Source organism: Leopardus geoffroyi, chromosome A2 (assembly GCF_018350155.1).
Source record: "Leopardus geoffroyi isolate Oge1 chromosome A2, O.geoffroyi_Oge1_pat1.0, whole genome shotgun sequence".
Classification (NCBI taxonomy): Eukaryota; Metazoa; Chordata; class Mammalia; order Carnivora; family Felidae; genus Leopardus; species Leopardus geoffroyi.
The window spans coordinates 122,123,683-122,139,128 of record NC_059331.1 but is presented as its reverse complement, the minus strand read 5'-3'; positions in this window follow the sequence as shown (position 1 = coordinate 122,139,128).

The following is a 15,446-nucleotide window of genomic DNA, read 5'->3' as shown; positions in this document are numbered from 1 at the left end:
AGGATGTGGAGAAATGGGAACCCTCTTGCACTGTTGGTGGGAATGCAAATTCCTGGGTGCAGCCACTCTGGAAAACAGTGTGGAGGTTCCTCAAAAAATTAAAAATAGGCCTACCCTATGACCCAGCAGTAGCACTGCTAGGAATTTACCCAAGGGATACAGGAGTGCTGATGCATAGGGGCACTTGTACCCCAATGTTTATAGTAGCACTCTCAACAATAGCCAAATTATGGAAAGAGCCTAAATGTCCATCAACTGATGAATGGATAAAGAAATGGTGGTTTATATACACAATGGAGTACTACGTGGCAATGAGAAAGAATGAAATATGGCCCTTTGTAGCAACGTGGATGGAACTGGAGAGTGTGATGCTAAGTGAAATAAGCCATACAGAGATAAGCCATACAGAGAAAGACACCATATGTTTTCACTCTTAGGTGGATCCTGAGAAACTTAACAGAAACCCACGGGGGAGGGGAAGGAAAAAAAAAAAAAAGAGGTTAGAGTGGGAGAGAGCCGAAGCATAAGAGACTGTTAAAAACTGAGAACTGAAGGTTGATGGGGGGTGGGAGGGAGGGAGGGGAGGGTGGGTGATGGGTATTGAGGAGGGCACCTTTTGGGATGAGCACTGGGTGTTGTATGGAAACCAATTTGACAATAAATTTCATATATTGAAAAAAGAAAAAAGTCCCATGCTGTAATGATTGAACCAGCCAGGAGCCTTAAGGTGAACTGTTATTTTTTTTAATGTTTATTTTTCAGAGAGAGAGAGAGGGAGAGAATGAGACCATATGAGCGGGGGAGGGGCAGAGAGAGAGGGACACAGAGGATCCTAAGCAGGCTCGGAGCTGTCAGCATGGAGCCTGATGCAGGGCTTGAGCTCACAAACCATGAGATCATGACCTGAGCTGAAGTCGGACCCTTAACTGACTGAGCCATCCAGGTGCCCCTAAGGTGAATTATTTCTGATGGAAGCATAGAAAGAAACCTTTCAAGGGGGCACAGGTTATACTATAAATCCTACAACTGCTTCTATAATTATAAAAGTATATTTTTCAGAATTATAAAATTATCAGTGGTAGGCTAACTTTGTCCTTGTCTTATCTGCCTAGGCTGGTCCTCTCTCATTTCCTTTCCACCTTCCCGTCTCCTTGGAAAGACTTTAGGAATAAAAAAGTTAAAAATCGATCAAAAATATTCTGTTGTTATTCACGTATTCATGCAGTCCAGATAAGATTCAAATAAAATTTTTAAGTATTTTTTTTTTTGTTTATTTGAGAGAGAGAGAGAGAGAGAGAGGCAGACAGAGAGAGGGAGAGAATCCCAAACAGACTCCATGCTGGAGCCAGACACAGGACTTGATCTCATGACCGTGAGATCATGACCTGAGCTGAAACCAAGAGCCAGATGCTTAACCAACCGAGCCACCCTGGTACTCCCCACGCCCCCCACCCCCCAAATTTTTTTTAAGTCTCAAGCTTTACACATATTGGTTCTTCAAATTTTCTTGCTAAAACCAATATAGAAGAAAAAGCTGTTTGAATAATGACCTTGGTTATTAGGTTATCAGACCCACAAAGCAGGAAAGTTAAAACTTTTGACATGATATAAATTTTTGGCTTATGAATACAGAGGTTCATTGTATATCAGAAAATCAATAAAAGATGCAAAATGTATATATAGCTATGGAGTAAAAAGAAATTAAGCCTTTGGTTATAGGTTTTCTAGTTCTGTGTTTGGAGGAAACAAAATGTGTTATTTTGGTTAAGGTAGTAACTAATAAAATGTTTGAGACTATACTATAGTACAGTTATAAAGTGACATATCTTATACATATGGGATAATTGTTTTGGCTTATCTACTTGCTAAGGGAACTGCCAATTTTATGAGAATGGTAAATTCAATATATTACATGTTCATTTAACATGCTCATCGAGGTAACTATTTTAGAGCTGAATTAAAACTGTAAAACATGTTTACACGCATCTAAACAAATATCTGGGAGGGCTTGAGAAAGGTGCATTAATGAAAGGCATACAGGGGCGCCCAGATGGCTATCAGTTAAGCATCCGACTTTGGTTCAGGTCATGATCTCACAGCTCATGGGTTCAAGCCCCATGTCAGGCTCTGTGCTGAAGTTCAGAGCCTGGAGCCTGCTTCGGATTCTGTGTCTCCCTCTCTCTCTGCCTGCCCCTCCCCCATTAGTCTTTCTCTCTACCCTCCCCCCCCATAGGCAAACATTAAAAAGAAATTTAAACACACTGTGAGATATCTATAATTGTGGCATACTCATAAATTGTTTTAACACAAAGTACCGTATTTTTGAAAAAATGAAATTTCTTGTAATTATCATCACTTACTGCTGCTCTTACATTAGCAACTTGTTAAAATGTCCTGCATTTAAACTGATGCAGCCACTGGTGGAAAACAGGATGGCGGTTCCCCAAAAAGTTAAAAATAGAACTACCTTACAATCCAGCAATTGCACTATTTAGGTATGTACCCAAAAGATACTAAAAAGGTAATTCAATGGGAGACATGCACCCCAATGTTTATAGCAACATTATCAACAACAGCCAAACTGTGGAAAGAGACCAAGTGCCCATCAACTGATGAGTGGATAAAGATGTGTGTGTGTGTGTGTGATGGAATATTACTCAGCCATCAAAAAGAATGAAATCTTGCCCTTTGCAATGATGTGGATGGACATACAGAGTATTGTTCTAAGCAAAATAAGTCAGAGAAAAATGCCATATTTCACTCCTATGTGGAATTTAAGAAACAAATGAACACAGTGGGGGAAAAGATGCAAACCAAGAAACAGACTTTTAACTACAGACAACAAACTGATGGTCACTGGAGAAGAGGGGGGCAAGGGGATGGGTGAAATGGGTGACGGGGACTAAGGAGTGCACTTATGATGAACACTGGTGTTGGACCTAAGTGGTGAATCACTGAATTCTACACCTGAAACCAACATTACACTGTATGTTAACTAGCTGGAATTTAAATAAAAACTTGGAAGAAAAAAAAATTCCTGCATTTAGATACTTCTTAATTAGGTTTATGTTTTGTCTCCTGGTCAACTTTTTGCCTTCCCCAATTTGAGAATAAAACTGCCCATGTGTCTTTTAAAACTACATGTTCTTTGGATATCCTGGGATTGCTACAAGGTAACCAGCGATTTGCTTCTTCATCTTTAGAAGGAAGAATACTAGAATGAACTGGATTTGTTTGGTGCTTCAGATTTTAACTCATTTGAAACTATTAGGAGAGCTCTTTTCAGTTTTCCAGACATAGGCTAGAAGAACAAAACCTGAAAAATCCTAAGAGACATTTTTTCAAGTGATGTAACATCAGAGAAAAAGTACCTTCAAATTTTGATGAGATAAGCCCTCCCAGGAGATCTCGAGCTCTTGAATGCTAAAAATCCGCTAGGAGCAGATGATCTTCAGATGAGGTCTGCTACCTCAAGACCTTCCGATCCAAGACATGATGACACAAAGCAGGCAACTTCCACCCAGCATGGCAGAACAAGATGGATTTTCATGGCTCAACTTTTGTTTTGTTTTTTGTTTTTTGTTTTTTTTTTTTGCTTTCCTTCAAGTCCTACTTACTACTGTACTTGGGTGCCCTCTAGCAGTCACCTAATGGTTTCACAGAATGCTTTCATACTTTCTCACTGTTGTACTTCCATTCTCCCCATCTTCCTTGTGACCTAAGAAAAGGCAACACTCTTGCGTACTTCTGTCCATAGCTACTGCTCTAAATCTAACGGACTTCCAGATTATTTTCATCCCTGACCTGGACTCAGTGACAAAAAAATTGAACACGTGACTTTTTATATACCTCAGGTTCCTTCTGATATTTGAAGTTTCCTCGTATTTATTAACCCCAACTTCCAGTCCGTGAAAAACGGGAACACGACTTCAACAAAATACTTCTGCGGAACTCATTATAGTACAGGCCTTATAAGCTCATTTGAAGTGGGAACGAATTCTGGGGCTATCCTTGTGGCGATGCTCAGTGTGTTCTCCTCAGAGACTCTCCAGCTTGATTTGCAAGAATCTGCCTGCCTCAAGGGACAAGCAGTTGCCCCTAACATGATAAATCTTATTTATGTAATGTGGTCAATATTATTTACACTCCCAGTATAGTCTACCCTCATCTTTGTTTTAAGCCAATCTCGTTTTCACCATTCTTTTCAGCCAGTGTATCAGTTTGTTGGATACAGCTATAGCAGGGCAGAGAGGAATATTTATAGCCTTTTCTACAAACTTTCAGAAAATAAAAGAGGAGGAAATACTTCCCAACTCTTTTAATGAGCTCTCCATTACTGTGGTACCAAAACCAAAGATACTGCAAGAAAACTACAGACTAATATCTCTCATGGACACAGATGCAAACAACCCCTTAACGAAGTATTAGCAAATTGAACCCAGATATAAAAGTGTAGCCCAACATTTAAAAATCCATGAAATTCATTATATCAGTAGATTAAAAAAACCTACATGATCATTTCAGTAGATAAAAAGCATCTGATAAAATTCAATATCCATTTGTGATAAATCTTTTTGGGAAAGAGGAACAGAAGGCAACTTCCTCAATATTATAAAGGGCATCCACAACAAACCTAATAGTGAAAGGCTGAATGCTTTCCCTTTAAGTTCAAGAACAAGCAAGGTTCTCAGCTTTTGGGGCTTCTATTCAAATCCTACTGGAGACCCTGGGCAATGTAATAAGAGAAAAGGAAAGAAGGGAGGAGGAAGGGAGGGAGGAGCAAACAATAAAGAAAACAGGAAGTAAATAAAACAGTTTAGAAAGGAAGAAGTAATTTCTATTTGTGGACAGTATGACTGGGTATACAGAAAACAATCAAGAATCTACAAAAAAGCTACCAGTGAGTTTAAGATCACAGGATGCAAAGTCGATGTACAAAAATTAATTTTTATATAATAGCAGTAAACCGGAGAACAGTAACATTTTTAGTAGCACTAAGAACCATGAAATACATAGGTATAAATCTATCAAATTATATGCAAGATTTATATGTGGAAAAGTATAAATTACTGAAGACATCTTAAAAAACTAAACTAAATGGAGATACTGTGTTCATTCGCTAGAAGAGTCAATACTATTAAGACTGTAACAACTGACTTATAGATTCAATGGAATCCCAGTGAAAATCCCAGTAAGTAACTGACAGGCTGATTCTAAAATTTCTATAGAGGGGTGCCTGAGTGGCAGTTGGGTAAGCATCCGACTTTGGCTCGGGTCGTGATCTCATGGTTCATGCCTGGGTGGCCCAGTCGGTTAAGCATCTGACTTTGGCTCAGGTCGTGATCTCATGGTTCATGGGTACGAGCTGTGCGTTGGGCTCTATGTTGACAGGTCAGAGCCTGGAGCCTGTTTCAGATTCTGTGTCTCCCTCTCTCTCTACCCCTCCCCCGCTCCCAGTGTGTGTGTGTGTGTGTGTGTGTGTGTGTGTGTCTCAAAAATAAATATTGAAATAATTCTCAAGATTCACTAATTAAAAAAAAAACACCAGTCTTTTAAAAATGTAGGAGTTTCCCACTTCATTTTTGAAGATGCTATATAGACAGCAAATAAGAATATGAAAATGCTCAACATCATTTATCATTAGGGAAATGGAAATAAAGAAAACAAGGATACACACCATACACCCAGTAACAACAAAAACAAAAACAAAAACAAAACAAAAAGGCAAAGCAAAAACATAGCAACAATCAAACCCCCTAACAACACTGAGTTCTGGTGAGGCTGTGAACCACCTGGAATGCCTGTACATTGCGGTAGGGATGAAAATGGTGCTGCCACTTTGAAAAACTGGCGGTTTCTTATAAAGCGAACATATGATTATCATACGACCCAGCAATCCTACTCCTAGAAATACGCCCAAGAGAAATGACATCTGTTCACACACAAAAACCTTTTGGTGAAAGTTAACAGCAGCTTTATTTGTCATCAGTAAAAATCGGAAACAACTCAAATCTCCTTCACCTAGTAAATGGATGAACAAAACGTGATACATTCATACAATGGATTACTACTCACCAATTAAAAGGATCAAACTACGGATACATACAACAACATGGAGAAATCTCAAATGATTATGCTAAGTGAAAGAAGTGGGCTCAAAATCTACATATCATAGGTGATTTCAGTTATAGGCCATTGTTTAAAACACATCCCTAGGGAAGAAACCAGACCAGCAGTTGCCAGGGGCTTGGGGAGCACAGGGAACTTTTTGGGGTAATGGAACTGTTTTATACCTTGTGTGGATGGGTACGTGAGAACATCCATTTGTCAAAATTCATACAACTGCACACTGAAAAGGGTGAACTTGACTTTATGTAAATTATCTCATTAACCTTAAAAAAAAAATGACCATTACAATAACTGGTCTATGCACTCTGTGTTTTCCAAAGTTGATTCTCGTTCACCATCAGGTTGTTTGCATAGCTTGCAATAATCTTTATTGCTTGCTGGATATTAACCTTGAAAAAGCAATGGCTTGGGATGAGTCTTCTTCCAGAGATCTTGAGCTGCTGTTAAGTTCAGATTCGGAGAATCCTGGTCCATCCAGCTATGCGTACTTGAAGAGCTGAACTTCGGGAAAGCGCATCTGCCCAAACCACCCAGGGAAATTGCTTTTTCTATTTCTTTTCCTCACCTGCTCCAAGAGCAGCAAGACAGTCCTCTTGACAGCTCACAACGGCTGTAGCTTTGTTGTTGTTCTAATGTTCCATTTTCCTCCTTTGTTACAGACTTTCATCCAAAAACTGACCTGGCAGTTCCTATTTTTTCCTTTCTTCCTTCTTTCTTAAATCCAACATTTTATTACTATGTTTAGTCAGTCATCACCAGAAACTGAAGTCCAAAAATGTTTTTATTAAGTAACGGGTGTATATGGTAAAAATTCAAATCTTACAGAAGTGTACAAGAAAAAAGCCTCCTCACTGGCCCCACGCACCTGACACTAGTCCCACCCAAACCTACTCCTTAGAAGTCCTAATACTCTGGGTTTGAGTCTAGTTTTAGTTCTTCTGATAGTCACAACCTCCAACTCTCCAATGAAGATCCTTCTCTCTCTGCTTCTTGGTTCATAAACTCCGGTGTAAAAAGATAATAGCCCTTACACTAGATTTGCCTCCTTGTCACACCTCCAGTATGTTAGTCTTATTGTTTAGCCTTCTGAGAGCCCACTACATGCCAGGTGGTGTTGTAGACCCACACATGCGATAGTGAACAAAACTCATGGACTAATCTGACTTCACAGCACTTTGATTCTAGAAGGACAAAGAGCGACAATAAACAAACACAAAATCTGTCGGACAGGTATTCTAGAAAAAGAATAAAAAGCAGGGTAAGGAAAATAGGGAATATGGGGGCAAGGGCAGATCAGTGAGCTTGGCCTTTCTAACTTCTCTACAAACTTCTGGAGCCAGGAATCCTGATAGTCATACTTGCAATTTCAAGTTCAGTCACCTACCACTGGTTTGCTCTTGGGCAAATCACTTAACCTCAAGTTTCCTCATCTATGAATGAGGATGAAAATACCTTCCTGATAGGGTTGTTGTAAGGACTGAGATAATTGTGCTGAGCACAATGGCTGGCACTCAGTGAATGCACCAAAATACGACTTATCACTTTTATTAGCACAACGACACAACACAAAACCCTGAAAAAAGAACAATCAAAAGGCCTATGTGAACAGCTTAGTTTTATTTTTATCATTATTAGGTGTGGTCACTATGCCCCAGCATTAGATGACTGCAGTTTTATTTTATATTGAATTCTATTCCTCTATTGCCTTGTGATTTCTAATTTCAGAGACACTGGTGGATAACTTTCACATGTTTTTTAATGTTTTTTATTTTTATTTTTTTAATGTTTACTTTTGAGACCGAGCATGAGCGAGGGAGGGGCAGAGAGAGAAGAAGACACACAATCTGAAGCAGGCTCCAGGCTCTGAACTGTCAGCACAGAGTCCGACATGGGGCTCGACCCCAGGAACCATGAGATCATGTCCTGAGAAAGTCTGACACTTAACTGACTGAGCCACCCAGGCACCCCGTTTATTTATTTTTGAGCGACAGAGCACAAGCAGGGGGAGGAGCAGAGAGAGAGGGAGACACAGAATCTGAAGCAGGCTCCAGGCTCTGAGCTGTCAGCACAGAGCCCCAGTGGCTTGAACCCACAAACTGTGAGATCATGACCTGAGCTGAAGTCAGACGCTTGACCGACTGAACCACCCAGGCACCCCTCTTTCATATATTTCAACAAAAGTTGACACATCCAAAAATTACCACAAGGATATACTTTAAATCACGGTCACTGTCAAATATTTATGGACTGGCTACTATGCACCAGAATCAGCTCTAGGTTCTGGGGATATAGCAATGAACAAAACAGAAAAGATCCCTGCTTTTATGGAATCCGCATTCCAATGGGAGATATAATGAGCAAACAAACACGATGAGATCACATAGTACTAAGTGCTATGAAGAAAATTACAGAAGAGGAGTGTGTTCTTCATGAGATGGGAGTGATCACGGATTGTACTTTATGAAGACAGGGTAGTCAGAGACAGCCTATCTGAGGAAGTGACGTTTATGCAAAGATCAGAACATTGAGAAGAGCGTAAATATTGTATATAAAAAACTGTTATCTCACCATTATTTTGTATTCCAGCATCGACTGGCACAATGAGACCTTAAAAGCTTAAGTAGATGCTTCTGCAAAAAATAATGCAAAAATCCACCTAAGACACTTATTACTCAAACATATTGTGCCAAACAAAAAGCTCTATAATTTTTTAAAGTTGCATTTTAAGAGATGGATTAAATATTTAAATATATTTAGAAAGGAAATTATATATAAAAGCACCAGGAGAAAATACAAGCAAATACTTATATAAACTTAAGATGGGTAAAATCCCTTTATTTAAAACAAAATTTTAATGTTTATTTTTGAGAGGAGAGACACACAGCATGAGTGGGGGAGGGGCAGAGAGAGACACAGAGAGACAGACGGACAGACAGAATCTGAAGCAGGTTCCAGGCTCTGAGCTGTCAGCACAGAGCCCAATTTGGGGCTCCGACTCATGAACTGCAAGGATCACGACCTAGGCCGAAGTTGGATGCTTAACCGAGAAACCCAGGCGCCCCCTTTTTAAAAAAAATTTTTTTAATGTTTATTTTTGAGAGAGAGACAGAGCACGAGCTGGGGAGGGTGGATGAGTAAAATCCTTTTAAACATGACCATGAAAGTCAAAAACATAAAAGGGGGCACCGGGTGGCTCTGTTGGTTAAATGTCAGACTTTGGCTCAGGTCACAATCTCATGGTTTGTGGGCTCAAGTCCCGCATCGGGCTCTGCACCAACAGTGTGGAGCCTGCTTGGGATTTTCTCTCTCTCTCTCTCCCTCTCTCTGCCCCTCCCCTACTCTCTTTCTCAAAATAAGTAAATAAACAACAACAAAATAAACAAAGGCCAAAATTAATAAATGTGACTATTTTAAAAATGTTGAACAGAAGGAAAGCAAAACAACCCTAAGAAAAAACACTACCATAAATTAGATTCAAAGTGAAGTGAAAAGCTAATAAACACATTTGTAATGTATATTAAAAAACTAATAGTCTTAACACTTAAAAATATCTTAAACCACTAAGGGAAAAAACCCCCAAACAACCAGCAATAGTCATAAACAAATAATTTGCAAGGAAACACAAATGGCCAGTACACTAATGAAAAGATGCTTAACTACAGTCATAATGAAAGAAATGCAATGAAAACTGAGTTTGTGCTTATCAGAATAGCAGAGGTGGAAACACAGCAATAAAATTCAGTTTTGCTCAAAGTACAGAGAAACTTGAACTCCCATGTCCTGTTAAGAGTGTAACATAGAAACAGCTTAAAATTTTAACAATAAAAGTGTAAAGGAAATCATAAATATCCTAATAGTACTATATCATCAATATGTGAAGATTTGTACTTAATGACAAAAGTATTTATGATACACTGTTGAATGTGCCCGAAAGAGAGAATGTTTGGTGTGACATTACATATGTTAAATTAGGTTTACACAGATTGGTAAGTGGGGGTATAGTCACCAAAGACTAATGGTGATTATCTATACACAATGGGATTTGAAGTAATAGTACTTTTTCTTTGTGTAAATACTTACATATTTACTTTTGGAGCTGTCCCAAAGAAGGAATTTTAGAAAGCTATACTAACTGGACAGTTAGCTAACAATTCACATTTACCAGCAATCATCAATATGCTTTGAGTTTTCACCCTGCCACACAAGGGAAAGGGGAGTGGGTGTAAAGATCTCCCAAGCCAAGATTATGGTCAACTCTAATAAGGGAAAAATGCCCAGTCGAGAGCTTTCCTATCATTTGTATGATGGCATCATTTCCTTGTATGCAAAAATGTTAAAGCTGCCTAATATTTTACAAACTGGCATTACCTAATCTTTAGTTCAAGTGACAAGGAAAACTTCCACTTCCAAGCCAAAAACACTACCCTGTTCTAAAACATATTACAAAAATACAGTTATCAAGATTATAGTTTGGTACTGGCATAAGGATAGACATAGATCAATGGAATAAAATTAAGAGTTGTGAAACAAACCCATACACTTATCTTCAATTGAATTTCGACAAGGGAGGCAAGATAGTTCAATGGGGTGAAGAATAATGGTCTTTCCAACAAATGGTGTTGGAACACCGACATCCACATGTAAAAGAATGAAGTTGGGACTGTTACACCTCATGTTATACACAAAATTAATTCCAAATGGATCAAAGACCTAACGTAAGGGCTAAAATTATGAAACTCTTAGAAGAAAACTTTTATATCAGCGTAAGTCTTTGTAACTTTGGATTAGGCAATGGTTTCTTAGATGCCACCTAAAACACGAGCAGCCAAAGACAAAAATTTAGATAAACTGGACTTCATCAAAATTAAAAACTTTTGTGCTTGCAAAGGTCACTACCAAAAAAAAGTGAAAGACAATGCACAAAATGGGAGAAAATATTTGCAAATCATATCTGACAAAGTCTAGAATCAAGAACATATTAAAAAAATTCTTAAAACGCAGTAATAAAAAGACAAATAATTTTAAAGTGGGGAAAGAATCTGAACAGGTGTTTCTCCAAAGATCCACAAATGGCCAATAAGCAAATGAAAAGACACCGAACATAATTACTCATGGAAATGCAAATCAAAGCCACGAGATATCACTTCATAGCCACTAGGTTAGCTATGTTAAAAAAGATGGACAAATACCAGTGTCGGTGAGGATGTGGAGAAATTTAAACCTTTACATATTTGTGGTGGGAATGTAAAATGATGAAACCACTTTGGAAAAAGTTTGGCAGTTTTCACAAAGTTAAACACAAAGTTGCCATACATATGACCCAACAATTCTACTATTGGGTATATACCCACGGTAACTGAAGACATGTTCACAAAAAGATGTGTGCTCAAATAAAGGCTCATAGCAGCAGTATTCAGGAGAGCTAAAAAGTGGAAACCGCCCAAATATCCATCAAGAAAATGTGATGTATCCATACAATACTATTTAGGTATCTAAAAAAATTAAGCACTGATACCTATTACAGCATGGGTAAACCTTGAGAATATTGCACTAAGGGAAAGAAACCAGACACAATAGGACACGTATTGTATGATTCCATTTAATGAAGTATCCAGAATACGTAGATTTAAAGAGAGACAAGTAGAATAGTGATTACCAAGAGAAAGGCGATGGGAAGGGAGGGAAGAATGGAGCATGACTACTGATGGGCAGGGATTTCTTTTTGGACTGCTGTATATGTTCTCAAATTAAACAGTGGTGACCTTGTGAATATTCTAAAAGCACTGAATTGTACCTTTCAAAATGGTGGATTTTATAGTATGTAAATAGTCTCAACTATAAAGTTTTTACATGGGGCGGGGAGGGCTCCTGGGTGGCTCAGTTGGTTAAGCGTCTGACTCTTGATTTCAGCTCAGGTCATGATCTCATGGTTTGTGGGTCTGAGCCCCACAATGGGCTCCATGTTGACAGCATGGAACCTGTTTGGGATTCTCTCTCTCCCTCTCACCCTGCCCCTCCCCCACTCTCTCAAAATAAACTTTCAAAAAAAAAAAAAAAAAAAAAAAATCTTATAAGGGCACCTGGGTGGCTCAGTTGGTTAAGTGCCCAGCTCTTAATTTCGGCTCAGGTCATGATCCCAGGGTTGTAAGATCGAGCCCCGCATGAAGCACCATGCTCAGTGAAAAGCCTGCTTAAGATTCTCTCTCTCCCTCTTACTCTGCTCCTCCCCTGCTCATGCTCTCTCTCAAAAAAAAAAAAACCAAAAAACTGAAAACAAAACAAACACATAAAACATAAAAATTTTTTTACAAAGAATGATGGCCAATTTCTTGCCTGAAGCTACTGTATGATAGAAGATAATGGGAGAGTATCTTTAAAGTACTAAAAGACAATAAAAACAAAACAAAAAAAAAGATGATCTAGAATTCTAGGCCCAGAAAAAGTTTGTTTCAAAACTGAAAACAATGCTTTCAAAACTTTTATAAATACACAGTAATCAAGATAATGTAATATATATAGGTCGATGGAACAAAAATGAGCCCAGAAACAGACCCACACATATAAAGCTTTTTGATTTTCAACAAAGATACCAAGTTAATTCAATGGTCATTAGAACAAACAATCTGGAACAAACTGGAGAGTCATATGGATAACCATGAACATCAATATATACCTTCACACAATATACACAAAAATTAACTTGAGTTGTATCACAGATCCAAATGTAAGAGTGACAGAGAAAATCTGTGACTTTGTATTTAGCAAAAATTTCTCAAACAGGACTAAAAGCATAAACAGGAAAACAAAAAACTAATAAACTAGACTTCAGCAAAATTTAAAACTTTTGCTCTTTCAAAACCACTGTTAAGAAATTGAAAAGGCAAACCATAGACCGAAGGTATTTGTAAATCATACGTCTGATAAAATATTTGCATGCAGAGCATATAAAAGAACTCTTACAACCCAATTTAAAAATAAGGAGCCCCATGAGACTTTGGGAATAAGTGGGAAACGAGTATGGCACATTTTCTCCCCAGAAAGTAGTGAAAAACATTGAGAAAACTGTTGAAACAATGATTTTAGAACTTTGGAAAATGACCAAAGGCATGCAACAAACAGAAACGTTTACTCCAAAAGAGCTACCGATCCTTAGTAAAAACAGTGTGAATCTGGCATTTTAGCCCAGAGCAGTTTCCCCGCCCTTCTGCCCCACACGTAATCCCCCCACAGCCTCCCAAGTTCTGGGGCGTTATAGTTCCACCAGAGAGGGGCAGGCTGTGAGAACCTGCAGCCTCCTTGCTGGAGCGGGGGCTCAACTGCTTTTGGAGCAAAATGTGGGAAAAACTCACGGTCACAGGTATTGCTGGAAACAACAATGCTAGTGGCAGTCAGGGAAGGCCAACATGGTAGCTAGCCTGAGGTTAAGATACTGATGGCAGCAAGCAACAGATAAGCAGAACCGTGGAAATTTAACACAGTAATCTGGGGATAAGAGTGAGTAAGCCTCCACCATATCCCAGGATGGGAAGGTATGTATGGATGCATGCATATAACCTAGCAATACTCCTTCTAGGTACTTACCCAAGACAAATGAAAAACATGTCCACACAAAGACTTGAAGGTGAATGTTCATAGTGGCATCATTCATAATAGCCAAAAAAGTGGAAACAATCCAAATTTCCATCAGCTGGTGAATGAACCAAAGTGGTATATCCATACAACAGAATACTGTTCAGCAAAAAGAAGAATTACTAACACATCATTTGCAACGACATGGACAGAGCTGGAGAGTATAATGCTAAGTGAAATAAGTTGGTCAGAGAAAGACAAATACCATGGGATTTCACTCATAAGTGGAATTCAAGAAACAACAACACAAAGAGCAAAGGGGAAAGCGGGGCGGGGGGGGGGCAGGAAGAGAAAGAGAGAGAGGCAAACCAAGAAACAGACTCTTAACTGTTGAGAACAAACTGATGGTTACCAGAGGGGAGGTAGGTGGGCAGATGGGTGAAACAGGTGATGAGGATTAAGGAGAGCATCTGATGTGATGTGCAGTAGGGATATATGCAAGTGTTGAATCACTACGTTAGAGACCTGAAACTAATGTTACACTGTATGTTAACTAACTAGAATTTAAATAAAAACTTAAAATTACTAACACACACTAGACACGGATGAACCTGAGAACACATTAAATGACTGGATTCTGTGGTATGTAAATTATACCTCAAGCAAACTGTTAAAAGTAACGGGATAAAGATCTGATTAGACCTCTCGCCAAAGAAAACACACAGGAGCAACAAGTGTTAAGATGGGAATATTATTAGTGGTTACGTAAATTCAAATTAAATCGTGAGATACCACTATGTACCCACTAGAGTGGCCAAAATTCAAAACACTGACAGTATCAAATGTTGGCAATAATGTAGGGGAAACCATATATGGTACTCGTGAGAATGTAAAATGGTACAGCCACTTTGGAAAACAGTTTGGCAGTTATCTTAGAAACGGAAACAAATATTTACCTTGTGACACCGTTATCCCATTCCTATTTATTCAAGATAAATGAAATCACATGTTCCCACCAAGATTTATAGATCAATGTTCACAGTCCCTTCATTCATAACAGCCCAAACTATAAATAGCCGAGGTGTCCACCCATGGGTTGGTGGATGACAAACTGGAGTATATTCATACAATGAATGTAGTATGAGTGAATGTAGTATATTCACACAATACTCAGCAATAAAAAAGAACCGACTCAAGCAGTAACGCTGATGCCTTTCACAGATACGCTGAGCAACGCAAGCCTTACACAAATAATGTTTTCATCTACTCTACAGCGACACAGCGGATCAATGGCTGCCTACGGGCTGAGGGTGGATGGGTGGGAACAAGGTGTAAAGGGGCCTATGGTACCTCCCGAGGGGTGATGGAAATGTTCTCTATCCTGGCTATGGTGACAGCACAGGTGTATGTATGTGTCCAAGCCCATCAGACTGGACACTTACAAAGAGTGTTTTGTTGTACGTAAACTATCACTTATGGAGTTGCTTTTAAAAAGCCGTGAAGAAAAAAATCTGATTAGGAATAGATCCCCACTCTTACTGAGAAAACAGGCCTCTAAAAAAACAGAAATGCGCTAACTCATCTGTCTGGCTGTCTCCACTGCAATCCTAGTGTGTTTAGTACTTTCATCTGTTTTCACCTGTTTTAGCAGCACTGACACGGACCAGGGTCTGGCACAAGCGTAAAACTGTTAACAGATGCACAGTCAGATAAAGTATTTTCCAGTGACTTTAATAATCGTACTCCTT